At 34.2% G+C, this 16,370-nt stretch overlaps 1 protein-coding gene across 4 annotated transcripts in view; it reads right to left on the bottom strand.

Moving 5' to 3' along the window:
* B3GALT1 (beta-1,3-galactosyltransferase 1) overlaps positions 1-16,370 on the bottom strand; it is a 492,457-nt gene that overhangs the window by 258,507 nt on the left and 217,580 nt on the right. The window contains exon 3 of one of the 4 annotated variants that reach the window (XR_012920562.1): positions 5,283-5,358. The exons of the other annotated variants lie outside the window; for them this stretch is intronic. The gene's annotated coding sequence lies outside the window, so the exon portion shown is untranslated. The remainder of the gene's footprint in view (positions 1-5,282; positions 5,359-16,370) is intronic. 4 annotated transcript variants of the gene reach the window in all.

Below are 16,370 nucleotides of genomic sequence, written 5' to 3'. Positions count from 1 at the left end.
GCCTTAACACAACCCATGGCCACCACTGCATTTCCATTTGTCCTTGGATAATCTTAGAACTTTCCACTAACAAGCTTTTGTATCTGTAATTGGGAAAGGTTTTCTCTTCTTTTTTTGAGATGATTTGGGTATGTCCCTCTTGCCAGGGAGCTAGCCTAGGTTATATCTGAATGGTTCCATCCAGAACTCAATGCTATGCTTTACAAGCATACAAGAGTGATTGCTCACATGCCAATAAAATGCTGAGCACTCATAAAATGAAAAAAAAAAAAAAAACTAATAAAATGTATTCACTAACAATCCAGTTGTTTAAGGTTTATGGTAGATAATAATAAACCCATGAATAGAATTACGTGGAGTAGGAAAAAATAATTGCTTTATTTATGCAGGATTTTTGTATAATCATTTTCAAGGACAACTTGACAAGTTAAATGTCTAACAAGGTTATAGGGACAGGTTTTTTTGTGTGTGTGTGTATTCACTAGGAAATATCTTTCTTGACTTCTCTTAACATTTTTCAGTAAATTGTCATGGACAAGCTAAATTAATTTTATTAATACTATTTGAGAATATTCTTGAATGAAGTCAACTTAGTATGCTGTTTGATATTTCTTCCAAGACATTGCATGACCTATAGGAAATGTATTTCAATGGTTGTAATCCCTGAGGCCATATTCTATATCAAAAAGATGCCCCTATCAGAAATATGATTGAATTTAAAGACGTATAGTGAGTCAGAAAAAGAAACATTCATTATAAAAGGCAGCGTACGGCATAGATTATGTGATCAATTGATGCATCTGAAATGAATAATTGAAACCAATGCCTTAGTGTTCCACCATTCTTAGGCACATCTGCTACTTTATCCAGATGATCACCATCAAAATAAAAATAAGGTGTTTGCTTTTAATTGATCTATATGCCCATATTAATCTAGTCCCATCTTTTCACTTTATTAAATGAGTATCTTTGGACACAAAGAAGGGATTTTTTTCGATGTAATCGTTAGCATTAGTGTTAGAATTCCAGTCACTTGGTTTCAATTTAATTGCCTTCCTGTCATACAAGTCCTTCTATGTACCAGGCATTTCTTAAATATTGTGGTGCAATGAGTAGAGTGCAGAAGGTGGAGGAACTATCATATATCACATTAAGACAGAGAAGGAGAGATTTCATAATAGCCCCTTGAGGTTACTAAGATTTCATATTCAGTTATACAAAAAAGCCATCAGTTTCACAAACTGTTTACATGACAAAGTAGTTGCCTGTTCAAGAAAAAAGTGCTTAGTGTATGGGATGAGGAGAAAGAAAAGAGATAGGGGATAATGACATGATGAAAGTCCTTGAGTACGTTAAACCTGGTGCTCCCGGGAACTGGAATAATGGTAGGTGGGAGAACATAGGGGGAGGATTTTTTTTTCTTTGTTCTCTCCAGCACTCTCTCCTTACAAGCTTTGAAATAATGGAGTTTAAGGGTAGGTACCATCATACGAAGGCCGGCAAAGGTACAAGAAGATGTGAATGTGGTGATAATGGCATGGAACTGATTTCCTTAACCCCTCCTTCCTTAATAGGCAGTGAATAGGCAGATTTGGAGCAAATGGGATTTACAACCATGGGGACCAAACACCTTTAGAAAGGGAGAAGGTAAATAAAGCTGGGACAAACGGTCAATTGTCAACAAACACTGCTCCTAAATAAGCAATGCCCTGTCTCTAATCATTCATTTATTCCACAGATTTAGTGACTGTGCAAGTCACTGTGATTGAATCTGAAACCCTTTGCTAGGGCCTCTGCTCTAAATTTTATCAAATATTACTCAGAAAACTGATAAAAAGGTTACTTTTCCAGTAAACCACTAAACCTATCCTTCCTAAAAAATTCTCCTTAGCCTGTGCCTTTTCAGTCTATAATTGAGATCAGCAATTATCTAGTTAAGGCAATAGGAGCAGTCTAATTAAAGTTTTAAGGTGCACTATTTTAACTGTAGAGAGATCTTTCTCTACAATATTTATGTGATTGGGAAAATTTTTTTTTATTATTTCAGAATATTATAGGGGTACAAATTTTAAGGTACCCCTATAACAAATTTTAAGGTACCCCCCACAAGTCTGAGCTTCCAGCGTGACCATCCCCCAGATGGTACGCATCTCACTCATTATGTATGTATGTATATACCCACCTGCCCAATACCCTATTACTATAGTATCTATGTGTCCACTTAGGTGCTGCTCAGTTAATACTAGTTTGCTGGGGAGTGCTTGTTTTTCCATTCTTGGAATACTTCATTTAGTAGTATGGGTTCCAGCTCTAACCAGGAAAATATAAGATGTGCTATATCAGCATTGTTTCTTAGAGCTGAATTCATACAGTAAATTTTGATATATTTATATTTACATTTCAGTGAAAAGGAAACGATTTCACTGAAATGTAAATATAATCCTTAATTTAATGTTTAAATAAAGAGGCCTATGGACCACTTGCAAAATCACCTGGAATTAAAACCAGATTCCAGGGCCCCATCAAAACTTACTAAATTGGAAGTTTCAGAACCATAGTCCTAACTTATTTTATTGTGTACTGCGTGTATCCATTTTTATTTATGAGCTTTATTAAAAGTATAGGATTATTTAGAGATAATTATACATGGCTGAAGAGGCAACTGCAAAACAAAAGATTTTGCCTAAACAGATATGTTTCATATCTACCTTGGAAACTGAAAACGTGAACTCCTGTTTTTAAGACACTTCGGAAAGCCATGAATGTCGGGTTATAATAATGATGATAGTTTATCCCACTGGTTCACCCTCTTTTGTTCTTTGTATGTGGAAGATACAGATATATTCTGCAATGAGTGAGATAATTGACTAAGCCTACAGATTGCCTATGTAAAACTTCAATTACGAGCTGATGGGAGATAGGCATTGTTAGTTTTATAAAAATGTATTTCAGAAAGCCATTGCAAATATCTGTCATGATATTCTCAAACACAAGATAGAGACGTGTGAGCTGAATGATAATTTGGTTAAGCAGATGCAAAGCTGGTTGAACCACTGTATAAAGAGTGTGCGATTAGTGGATCAGTTTCACCCTGGCAGGGAGACCCTGCTGGTGTGCCAAAGAGCTCTGTACCCAGCCATGTCTTGATGAACATTATTATGAATGACTCGTATGAAGATGTGGAAGGCAATCCTGTCATATTTACAGATCTCACAGAGCTAAAAACTGTAAAATAGCACTAAAGTCCTAAAGTAAATTGACTGGCTGTAATGATGGACTGAAATCAGCAGGAATGCATCTGTGGCCAGGGAAAGTCCATAGCAAGGCTTGAGCCAAGACTGTAAAGTCAGCATTCGACAATTCAATCCCTCATATAAAAAGAATAAAAGCAATAATAATGTTTTATTTTAGGCATTACTGTGTTCAGGTGTTCATCTACATGATTATGAGTATTATTTAATCCTTAAAACAGGTATATAATCCTTAAAACAGGGATAGGAAATAGGTCCTATCATTCCCATTTTACAGAAGAGAAAACCAAGGTAAAGACAAGTAAAGCTACTTTCTATAGGTCTTACAGGCAGTAAGTAGAGAGAAGGTGTGAACAGAGTACATGCCATCTAATTCTACTGACACTATGCATAAATTCTGCATTCAGGTTTTAAAAAACAAATACATAAGCATAGGTTCTTAGGGGAAACATGGTTTAACTGCCCTTAAATGAAGTTTTATTTGACAGAAGAGCTCAATCTGAGCCATCAGTGTTGCCAGAATGATTAATGTTGTCTCAAGCAGCATTTGTGGAAGAAATCTTGAGTTAGAGGGAGAACATTACTGTGTCATTCTGCTTTAAATTCATTCATATTTTAATTTTATGCTCTACACACTTCTTGCATATATATTGACATTGATAAAGTTTCTTAATTCATTAATGAAGAAACAATAACATAAAATAAAATATGGCACAAATTGAGCTCAATATATAAAATTGTGAGAAAACTTGAGCAATTAAATAAATCTAATTGATGAAGACAGCAACCTAGAAAAAATGAAATTACAGCCTGTGACTTAGGCAATTCATTTTTTCTCGAAACATGTTAATGTACAGTTATCACATTGTCGAATGGATCAACTAGGTGATCTTCACATTCCCAAATAACCAGAACTTCTTTCAATATTCACTTAATTTGAACAAATAGTCAATTTTTTTCTTTTTAGTTGAATGCTACTGGTACAATTATGTTATGAAAAAATGAACTTAGATTTAGTTGGCTTCAATTTATTCTGAATATTTTGGGTTAACAATTTTATCAGATTTTAGTTTTGAATTTTAAATTGAGGATTGGATTGCTGAATTCCCTGCTACTTTTTGAAGGTATTATTTGAATGCTAACTGCCCTTGGAAGACTGTTTTCTTTATAGTATTATAGTTCTGGGCAAATGCAAAGCTTGTATTTTATGACATTGAGATTGAAATTTATATGCTTTCTTATATGCTGAGGATTGATGGAAAGTAAAATTCTATAAAAAAAATAATTGTGAAAGCAAATTCAAAAAGATTCTTGAAACAAACTGAAGTTCAAATTCCAATCTTCTCAACTGAGAATCTGTACTGCATCACATATTTTTACTCTTTTACATATCCCTCTTTTTATAATTCATGTGGCAGATTATTTGCACACACAAAAAAAGAAAACTTGAACATAGAATTCAGACTATGCACAGGACACGCAGAAGCTTCTTCTCTTAAACTGCACCTTGTTAGGTTGTTTACCTTTAATCTCTGTCCCACAGTAATACAATAGTTGTACTCAGTATACAATCTTCCAGATTATTGGAACAGATTATTTTTATAGCATATTCCCTTATATAATAAACTACAGAACCTATACATTAAGCAAAAATTAAGTACAATAGTTCTATTTTTAAACATGAAGACAATACTAATTACAATTCTCCAGATAAACATACATAATTATAGTAATTATAATTCAACAATAACTCACTGGTACTTACTATTATAAACTCATAAACCATTATTCAGTACTCTATAAAATTCAAAAATCTAATTGAAAGTGCTAGTTTAGCATAATTCCCACAAGCCATCATTCTTTAATATTCTGGAATGAATGAGGTTTGCATTGAGCTATTAATTGATACTGACAAGCAATAACCACTGGAATGAAACTGCAATTATGAGTGGCAATTAATCACATTTGCTGTCATCTCTGGTGTCAAACAAAATTCAATAATCTTCTAAATAGTTTTAAAAAAGTTTTTACCTTTTATGTTTCATTTCATTTAGTGGAAATCAGAAGCAGTTTCCTGGGATAACCAAGTAACACCCAAAGTATATCTCTGTAAAATATGATATTGTATTTTTTTAGTTAAAAGGGCTTTTATTTTTCTTCTGAAATTATTTTCAGAATAAATCTGTGTCTTTCCAGACTAGAAGAAAATCTCCTCATCTCACCTCACACCTGCCTTATCTCAGCACATCTTTTTGACTTACAGATCACCTTTGGACACAGCAGAAATTGAACATGCAGAAGAAATTCTTAGCAGAAACTTGAGTAAGGACTTGGGATCATTCGAGAGGGAACTTATAGAAGCTTCAATTGATCAATGTCTCTTTGAATTGGGGCAAGGAGGCAGCAGGATTTAATTTGCTTTCCCTCATTATTTCTAATTAACAGGGCAACTAGCAGCATTCTTTTCCTCTAACCTAAGGCATCCATACACTATCATCTTCCCCCAACCTACTGGGTCTCTTCAACAATAGGGTTCCTTTTGACACCTTGGCTGTGACCTTAAGAATAAAACATATGGAGGTGTTCGTTGTAAAACTGAGCCAGCCCACCTACACAATGATCACATCAAGGGCAGCATTACAACAAAAGACCCAGTTCCAGACAAATGAAGCGCTCTGTGCAAAGTGGAGGCAGTGACCTCAACAGGCATATGTGTACCAGATATGCACACAGACATACGGCCTTTACTTAAATATTCATGAATTCCGATCTTTGGTTGATGAGACATGGCTAAAATGAGAAAGCCTTGTTTCATTTTATATGCTTACAGTTTGTGACAAATTTAATGTACTGGAATAGTTAATCTTCAATAAACCAAGAAAGGAAGCAAAGCATCTGTTCACTCCATATCCCAAATTTTGAAAAATGTTTTCTGGAAGAGTCTTCCCATAAAGCTAAAAATGTCAATAATTTTAAAAAGTAGAGGTTTATATCCTATAATTTAAAACTTGAATAGACACAACAAAGTTACTTATTTAGAAATATTTCTGAGCAGATAGCATTTGCATATTTCCCATGGAATGTTATTAAAGTGAAGGGACTTGCTAGCAAGCAGACATTTAGAGAAGGAAAGAACATTATACTAATTGCCTATATGTATTAATATGGTAAATGGAATGACCTTCATTTTGCTTATTCTGTTTTTCCCTTTACTTCTGTTTCTACTATTTGCATTTATGCTTATTATTGACTTCAAAATAATATAATGTGTTAATGGTCAAGACTTAGATTCCATACTGTTTTAAAACTGCATCAGTATAAAAGACCTTTTCTTTCTTGTTACTTATTATTCTGATACAACTAGATTATGGTACCCTTTTGTTTGTTTTTCAAAAGTTGTGTAATTTCTACTCTTATTTCGGATTCTTTTCTTTCTCTTCTTTCTTTTTGCCTATTGTCTCCATAGTTGTAATTTCCTAAAATTTCAAGGGTCTAAATTATTTTATTCAGCCTGTCAATTATTTTCAGTTCTCTGAAGTTGCATGTTTTGGCTAATTCATGCTGGCATGTATACTGCAAAGAAAACTTGCTTAAATTCAAAACTGCCTCAGGAGTAGTATTATAATTCTTATGGTTGATTAGAACTGCTAGTTACTCCTGACCTTTGAAAAGTCCAAGTTAAAAGATCTTGTTGCATAGCTTGGAATTTCAGTTTATAACTTGAGCTATAATCCGGGCACCTGATCAGAGCCTATGTGCTTCCAGAGGAAACTGCAGCATGCTTCTGGGGGGCTGAGATGCTATATGCAGGACTCAAGCAAGATTTCTCTTCTTTCCTAATTAAATGCCAATCCTGCCTTTGTCTGCATGTTACCCTTTAATCAGAAACATAGAACACTCCCAGGGTATAATCTCCTATTTGCTCTCTCCAGGCCTATCAAACACCTGGCTGCCATAAGTAATATTAAATAAAAAGAGTTAAAGGAAATGCTCTTTCTAGGTGGTATGAGTTCCAGCCTCATGTCCAGTTAGATGATTGGAGAGGTGCACTTCTGAACTACATGAGATTCCCCCACTATGCAGCTGTCTATATAGAATTATGTTTTAATGTGAATGCAGAGACATTCAATGAAGACAGATTCAATAAATGGTTATGTAAAGAACTCTTCGGTGTTTTCTGTTTAAGTTGCCATCTGATGTGCTGTTTAATATCCCTTGTAAAAATCCCCTTTCACCCTGTGGTGAATTTCTTTTAGAATGTGATACCTGGAAGAAATATATCTCTTGAAGATAGAATCTTCCTTTTACCAGAATGAGAATTATATAACTTAACAGTTTCCAAAATAGTTTTCAAAGAAAATTATTGTGGAGGATGTTATTATGCGTGAAAATAAAAAAAAAATCTATGCCTGTGAAACTAAATTTGTTTAACAATTGAACCAAGATTCAAAAATCGAACAGATTTCTTTTTACCATAGGATGTCTTCAAGACTTTGATTTGCTAATGTGTACTGAAAGTCTCCAACAAAAAGATTTAACAGCCACATTTTCCAAGCCTATTCTATTATATAACCCTTTGTTTTCAGAACACCGATTAAAATCTTTCTAAAGAACTAAAGAAAAAAACTAAAGAACATGGCTTTGAATAACGATATGCAAATTTTTGCATTAATTTTTTGACTTAACTGCTAAGAAACACAAAGCTAAATATAATGCTCAGAGTATTCAAAATATCTTTTTATCTAATATAAAATATCTTTCATTACATTAAAAATTGTAATACTTTTTTATTAACCACTACAATATCTTGGAGGCAGATAAAGTGTAAACACATGAAACCGTAAAAGCATTTAGCATTATTAAAAATACTACAATACTGTGTAACTCTATGCCTACAAATTTGATAATATAGATGAAATGGACCCATTCCTTGAAAGACACAAGCTGCCAAAACTCAAAAAAGTAGAAATAAACCTCTACTGTTAAAGAAATTGAATCAATAATTAATAACCTTCCAAAACAGAAAGCACCAGGCCCAGATTGATCCACTGATGAATTCTACCAAACATTTAAGGAAAAGTTATACCGAATCTCTACAATCTCTTTTAGAAGACAGAAGCAGAGAAAATTGTTCCTAACTTGTTCTATGAGGCCAGAATTACCCTAATACAAAAACCAGACAAAGACGTTATAAGAAAAGAAAACTACAAACCAATATCTCTCATGAAAATAGATGTAAAAATGTACTCCAAAAAATTAGCAAATCAAATCCAACAATGTGTAAAAAGAATTACTCCATGGACAATTGGGATTTATCCTAGGTATGCAACGTTGATTCAAAATTCAAAAATCAATTAACATAAGCCATCATATCAACAGACTAAAAAAGAAAAATCATATGATCATAACAATAGATGCAAAAAAAGCATTTGAGAAGGAGGAGGGGAGGGGTGAAATCATACCTAACAGGTACAATGTACACTATCTGGGTGATGGGCACACTTATAACTTTGACTGAAGCATTACAAAGGTGATCCATGTAACCAAAAAAATTTGTACCCTTTAATATTTTGAAATAAAAGAATTAAATTAAAACACAATGCTATTTACATTGGTACCACTCAAAATAAAATATGTAGATATAAATATAATAAAATATGTGCAAGGTCTATATGAGGAAATCCAAAAATCTCTAATGAAACAAATCGAAGAAGAATGAGACACATAGAAAGAGACATGTTAATGGATAGGAAGATACAATATTGTCAAAAATGTCAGTCCTCCCAAATTGATTTATAGAATCAATGCAAACTCAATCAAAACCGCAGCAAGTTATTTCATTAATATGGACAAAATGATTGTAATGTTTATATGGAGAGGCAAAAGACCTAGAATAACCAACACAATGTTAAAGGAGAACAAAGCTGGGTGTTTGACCCTAACTGACTTATTCTTTCACAGTAGCAAGATAATGTGTATTAGTGAAAGAACACACAAACAGATCAGTAGTACAGAATAGAGACCCACGTAAATATAGTCAACTGATCTTTGACAAAGGAATAATCACAACACAAATGGAGCAAAGATAATCTTTTCAACAAATGGCGCTAGAACCGGACATCCACATGCAAAAAAAAAAAAAAAAAAAAAAAAAGAATCTGGAGAAAGGCTTTAAATTTTTCCTAAAAATTAACTCAGGATGGATTATAGACCTAATTGTAAACCACAAAACTGTAAAACTCCTAGAAGATAACATAAAAGAAAATCTAGATGATCTTGGCTATGACAATGACTTTTTAGATACGACACCAAAGATATGATTCATGAAATAAATAATTGATAAGCTGGACTTCATGAAAGTTTAAAACTTCTGCTCTGTGAAAGACAATGCCAAGAGAATGAGAAGGCAAGACACAGACTGGAAAAAAATATTTCCAAAAGATGCATCTGATAAAAGACTATCATCTAAAATATACAAAGAACTCTTAAAACACAAGAAGAAAAAAACAGATGACACAATTAAACTATGGGCCAAAGACCTTAAGACATGCCTCATTAAAGAAGATATTCAAGGGCAAATAAGCAAATGAAAAGATGTTCCATATCATATGTCATCGGAGAAATGCATATTCCATCAATGAGAGACTATTACATACCTATTAGAATGGCCCAAATCTAGAAAACTGACAACATCACATGCTGAGGAAGATGTGAAGCAACAGGAAATCTCATTCATTGCTGGTGGGGCTGTAAAATGGTAAAGGAATTTTGGAAAACAGTTTGGCATTTTTAAAAACTAAACTAAATGTACTCTTACCATACGAACAATGGTGTTCTTGGGTATTTATCAGTAATTGTATTCCTTGGTAATTACCCAAGGAGCTGAAAAGTTATGTTCACACAAAAACTTGCACATGGATGCTTACAGCAGCTTTACTCAGAATTGACAAAATTTTAAAGCAACCAAGATGCCCTTTAGTAGGTGAAGGATGAACTGTGGTACATCCAGACAACGGAATATTATTTAGTGCTAAAAAGAAATGAGTTATCAAGCCACAAAAAGGTATGGAGGAAACTTAAATGCATATTACTAAGCAAAAGAAGCTGATATAGCAAAATGCTCCATACGGTATGATTCCTACTGTATGACATTCTGGAAGAGCAAAACTATGGCGACAATAAAAAGATCTGTGGTTACCAGGGTAGGGGAGGAGCAGGGATGAATAGGAGAAGCAGATGATTTTTAGGGCAGTGAAACTACTCTAAATGATACTATGATAGTCAATATATGTTATTAAACACCTGTCCAAACCCGTCGAATGTACAACACCAAGAGTGCACTGTAATGAAACTATGGACTTTGAGTAATAGTAATGTTTCAATGTAGGTTCATCCACTGTAACAAATGTAGCACTCTCTCGGGCATTGTTGATAATGGGGGAGGCTATGCATGTGTGGGGGCAAAGGGTATATGGGAAAATCTCTATACCTTCCTCCTAATTTTGCTATGAACCTAAAATTGCTCTAAAAAAGTAAAGTTGTTAATTAAAAAGCAAACAATAACATCCCACAAAAATAAAACATTAATCAAAACATGCATAGATACTGAGAATAGATATTTTTTTCAAAGTTCAATTTACTCATCACTGTCACTGTCATTCCAGTTTACTTAAAATACAAAACTTTGAGAATGATCCCTTTGTTCAAATGCTACAAAGAGCTTAATACATCCTTGAGATGGCCTTGGATTATCAAAACTAAATAAAAATTCCATGCATAATAAAAGACAACTCCTATATTTAAATCAGAGGATTACATTCATTTGAACATCATTTGAAAAATAATCAGGTATTATTATCCACAGTCTTGCAGATTAATTCTATTTCTTATTTTTTTTTAAAGTTTTAAAATACAGTTTCCTAATCACCAGAGTCATTGTCCTAATATCAATTAAATATAACCACACTTTCATCAGCTTTAAAAATGAGATATATTCACATCCTATGCAAGGAGGGGATCATCATTCCCCTTTAAAATTCAACTCCTTCACAGTGCTTTTACAAACCTATGTCCATATGAATCACCAAAGAGCTTGCTAACATGCAGATTCTTTGCACTATTTCCTAGAGATTCTGATTCAGTAAGATTGAATGAGGTATTAGAATCTCTAACCTTTAAACCCAGGTGATTCAGATGGTGGTTCATGGTCCAATATTCAAAAATTGCTGTTGGAGAGCATGTTACTAGAAGAGATCAATTTTATTGTATTTAAATACAATTTCCTTCTCACTCCAAGAGGACATAACCACTAGTACTGCTTAGGAAAGGATTTATGGATGACTCACCACAGCATAGAAATGTCCATCTAGAAAACCCCAAGGATTCAACCAAGAAACTCCTGGAACTGATCAATGAATTTAGTAAAGTCTCAGGATACAAAATCAATACACAGAAATCAGAGGCATTCATATACGCCAACAACAATCTCATTGAGAACCAAATCAAAGACTCAATTCCCTTCACAATAGCAACAAAGAAATTAAAGTACCTAGGAATATACTTAACCAAGGACGTAAAAGACCTCTACAGGGAGAACTATGAAACACTGAGGAAGGAAATAGCAGAGGATGTAAACAGATGGAAATCCATACCATGCTCGTGGATCGGCAGACTCAATATCATCAAAATGTCTATACTACCCAAACTGATCAACAGATTCAATGCAATACCTATTAAAATCCCATCAGCATTCTTCACAGGTATAGAAAAAATACTTTTACGCTTCGTATGGAACCAAAGAAGACCTCGAATATCAAGAGCAATTCTGGGCAACAAAAACAAAATGGGAGGCATTAATATGCCAGATATCAAACTATACTACAAAGCTGTAGTAATTAAAACAATATGGTATTGGCACAAAAATAGGAATATTGACCAGTGGAACAGATGTGAGAATCCTGATATAAAACCATCCTCATATAGCCATCTAATCTTTGACAAACCAGACAAAAACATACGCTGGGGAAAAGAATCCCTCTTCAATAAATGGTGTTGGGAAAACTGGATAGCCACCTGTAGAAGGCTAAAACAGGACCCACACCTTTCACCTCTCACAAAAACCAACTCACGCTGGATAACAGACTTAAACCTAAGGTATGAAACTATTAGAACTCTAGAGGAAAAAGTTGGAAACACTCTCCTAGACATTGGCCTGGGCAAAGAGTTTATGAAGAAGTCCCCAAAGGCAATCACAGCAGCAACAAAAATAAATAAATGGGACACGATCAAACTACAAAGCTTCTGCACAGCCAAAGAAATAGTCATGAAAGTAAACAGACAACCTACTGAATGGGAGAAAATTTTTGCATCCTATGCATCCGATAAGGGACTGATAACTAGAATATACTTAGAACTCATGAAAATTAGGAAGAAAAAATCAAATAACCCCATTAAAAAGTGGGCAAAGGACTTGAACAGAAATTTTTCTAAAGAAGACAGAAGAATGGCCAACAAACATATGAAGAAATGCTCAACATCTCTAATCATCAGGGAAATGCAAATCAAAACCACAATGAGATATCACTTAACCCCAGTGAGAATGGCCTTTATCAAAAAATCTCCAAACAATAAATGCTGGCGTGGTTGCGGAGAGAGAGGAACACTCCTACACTGCTGGTGGGACTGCAAACTAGTTCAACCTCTGTGGAAAGCAATATGGAGATACCTTAAAGCGATACAAGTGAATCTACCATTTGATCCAGCAATCCCATTGCTGGGCATCTACCCAAATGATCCAATGACACTCTACAAAAAAGACACCTGCACTCGAATGTTTATAGCAGCACAATTCATAATTGCAAGGCTGTGGAAACAGCCCAAGTGCCCATCAATCCAAGAATGGATTAATAAAATGTGGTATATGTATACCATGGAGTACTATTCAGCTCTAAGAAACAATGGTGATATAGCACATCTTATATTTTCCTGGTTAGAGCTGGAACCCATACTACTAAGTGAAGTATCCCAAGAATGGAAAAACAAGCACCAGATATATTCTCCAGCTAACTGGTATTAACTGAGTAGCACCTAAGTGGACACATAGGTACTACAGTAATAGGGTATTGGGCAGGTGGGAGGGAGGAGGGGGGCAGGTATATACATACATAATGAGTGAGATGCACACCATCTAGGGGATGATCATGATGGAGACTCAGACTTTTGGGGGGAGGGGGGAAATGGGCATTTATTGAAACCTTAAAATCTGTACCCCCATAATATGCCGAAATAAAAAAAAAAAGGAAAAAAAAAAAAAAAAGAAATGTCCATCCTTCCTTACTTCATAATCCCTTTTACTCCCATTCCATCCATGCTCAAGTGTGCTTGAAGCCTAGAAATGTGGGCTGTACTTTCAACACTGGAATTAATTAGTTATATGGCCCAGTTAGCAAATCCTATGACTTTACCAAACCTTATGTTATGCAAATAAGGAGACTGGATTGCATTATTCTTAAAATCACAATTGGCTTCAAAATTCTCTGAATCTGTTGTCAACTTGATTTTTCTTTTAGTTTTCTATCCATGTTATTTTATCTAAACCATATGTTTTCAAAATGAGCTTTAAAGGCAGTTTCTCTGATAACCTGAGACTTATTTTGTTCACAGTATCACATACTGTCTTCATTCCTTTTCAGAGATAAGACACAATGTGAAAAATTAGAGACCATCCATTTTTAACCAGAACTCAGTATTACTCCTCTTAACACCACTTGGATCAGTGAATGACTTGGTAAGCCCACCAGTCCAAAAGAAAGATTTACATTCTGAAGTAGGAAAAATGAAATGCAGAAAAAAAAAAATGATTGAATGCATTGTGGGATTCTCCCTGACATTCTTTGAATGGGCAATGTAGGTGCAATCTTATAGTTTGCAAAGGTTTAGACTGTATATAAAACTACTGTTAAAGTGATTGCAGCAAATAGACTTGATTCTCCCTTTCCTAGGATGTGATTTCAATAAACACTTCTTCTTGGTCTCCAGTCAAGCCAATGATGATTGTTTATGTGGAACAGAAAAGTATATAATGTCCATTTGTTTTGGGTAAGTTAAAGAAGCCAACATATGCCCTGGGTCTCTCATACCAGCTACCAAGGAAGAGCAACATACATCTAGGGGCTGTGGGATGGGTGTGGTCCATGATCACCATGGTAATCTAGGGCAGAACTGGGGCTAGAAAATAGGGTTCTCCACTTTTACATTCTGCCTTCTAAAGAGCAGAAAGAATGAACTAGGGCTGCTCTGTGTCCTGCCAAATACTAGTTTATTCTTGAAATACAAGACATAATGCTTCTCTGTTCTACTAAAACTTTTAGAGTCAAGCAATTTAGATATTAAGTAATATATAACAAACATAAAATTTCAATCAGGTAGAGTAATTTCCATTCTGTGGCCAAATATTTTATTACTTTGCATCAAGATGATATGGTTTTAGTTGAGAAGGTAAAAATATACATACATTTTTATTAGAAAAAAAGGTGACATTTTTGGCAACAAAGAACACTTTGTTGGTCTGTGTTTATAATTTATAAAAGGATACAAAATAAGATGTTTAAATGAAAATTCCTTTGATCACATAACCCATCTCTAAACTCAATTTGCAATTTACTTTGAGGTATATAAACAGAATTTTAAAAACTAGTATTTGCATTTGCATTTATATATATAAATAGCTTATATAGTTAGTAATTCTGGCAGGAGGTATATTTTATTATTCTACAATGTACAGTGATCTACAATTTATAGCCAGGTGGTTTAGTTTTAAGGGACAGATTCTAGAATCACAGAGATCCAGAACTGAACACTGGCTGGACTCAAGGGCACACTTCCTTACTTCTCCAAGCCTTTTCACTTTGCTAGATTTCATCTGTAAAACAGATATAACGTTACCTACCTCTTAGGGTTATTGTGAAAACTAAATAAAATATTCCATTGCAGGAAGTTGGCACATAGTAAGGAGTAAATCAGTTCTTCCACAAGTGGACAATTATTCCTAAATGGCATCCTGAACAGAGAAATGGCATACCTAGAATGCTCATTCCTCCATGAAGTTACAGTGAATGAACATTTCCCAACTAAGGGCATCACTGACTAGTGAAGATGAAGGAGAAACAGTCTACTTACCATAGCAATTCCTGCAACTCTGGTAAATATTGCTTCATTGTCTTAACCCTAGACGTTCATAAAGCAGTGAGACTCTTAAGCTTAAATATTTTGATCAAAACAAAACTTTTTTATTGAAATTAAGAAGACAAGTTTTAAAAACAGTGGGATTTGTGAAAGATTCTTTAAAGATATCCTCATATTACTTTAATCTCCCCATGGTGTCCTTATATTACATTTTTAATACCTTAGCTTGCATGCTTGATAATAGTTTACTAAAAAAATGTACATTCTCATTATTGCACACTATAGATGGATAAACAGATAAGTAGAAATCTTCTATATTAAAATATTTTCAAGTGCTTTGTTCAGTTCTCACAAGTGTTTAGACTCTCCTATTCCAATACCTTATTTGTGCTCAGTTTTAAGCATCATGGTTAAATCAGTATGTTTTGTATCTAACCTCTGAGTAGGTGAATGCTCCATAGTTATCATTTTTAATATAGTCTGGATAATGTTGTTGAATTCTTCCATATAGAGTGATTTTTCTTTTCATTACTTATCCCTCTGATTACCAGTGAAAATGTGTAGCTTTATTGTGTTATAAGGGTAAAAACAGCAATTCACAAATAAAGTAACAATTTGGCATTGGTTACTTCTAAGTTGTCCCAGGGATCCACAGAATAATCCTTGGAGATTCCATCCTGTTGAAAGAATTCATATTTGACTAAAGTCAATAGCTAGAGAATGGTGCGGCATGCATTCAGAAAGTCTGGTATTTCATTATTCTCATTGAGTCATTGTTCATGTTGGTATAATCAAAATCCAGACTCAGATGATTATTCAATACACTTTTGAAGGATTCCATTCTCCTTTCATCCTTAGTGCATTCCCCAAGGAAATAAGATATATTAACACACCATATGGTAAATGGAATCCATCATAGCACCACATTGTATCCTC

The sequence above is a fragment of the Microcebus murinus genome, chromosome 8 (genome assembly GCF_040939455.1).
Source record: "Microcebus murinus isolate Inina chromosome 8, M.murinus_Inina_mat1.0, whole genome shotgun sequence".
NCBI classification, from domain to species: Eukaryota; Metazoa; Chordata; class Mammalia; order Primates; family Cheirogaleidae; genus Microcebus; species Microcebus murinus.
The sequence above is the reverse complement of the archived record's forward strand: the minus strand, read 5'-3'. Positions and strand labels throughout refer to the sequence as shown.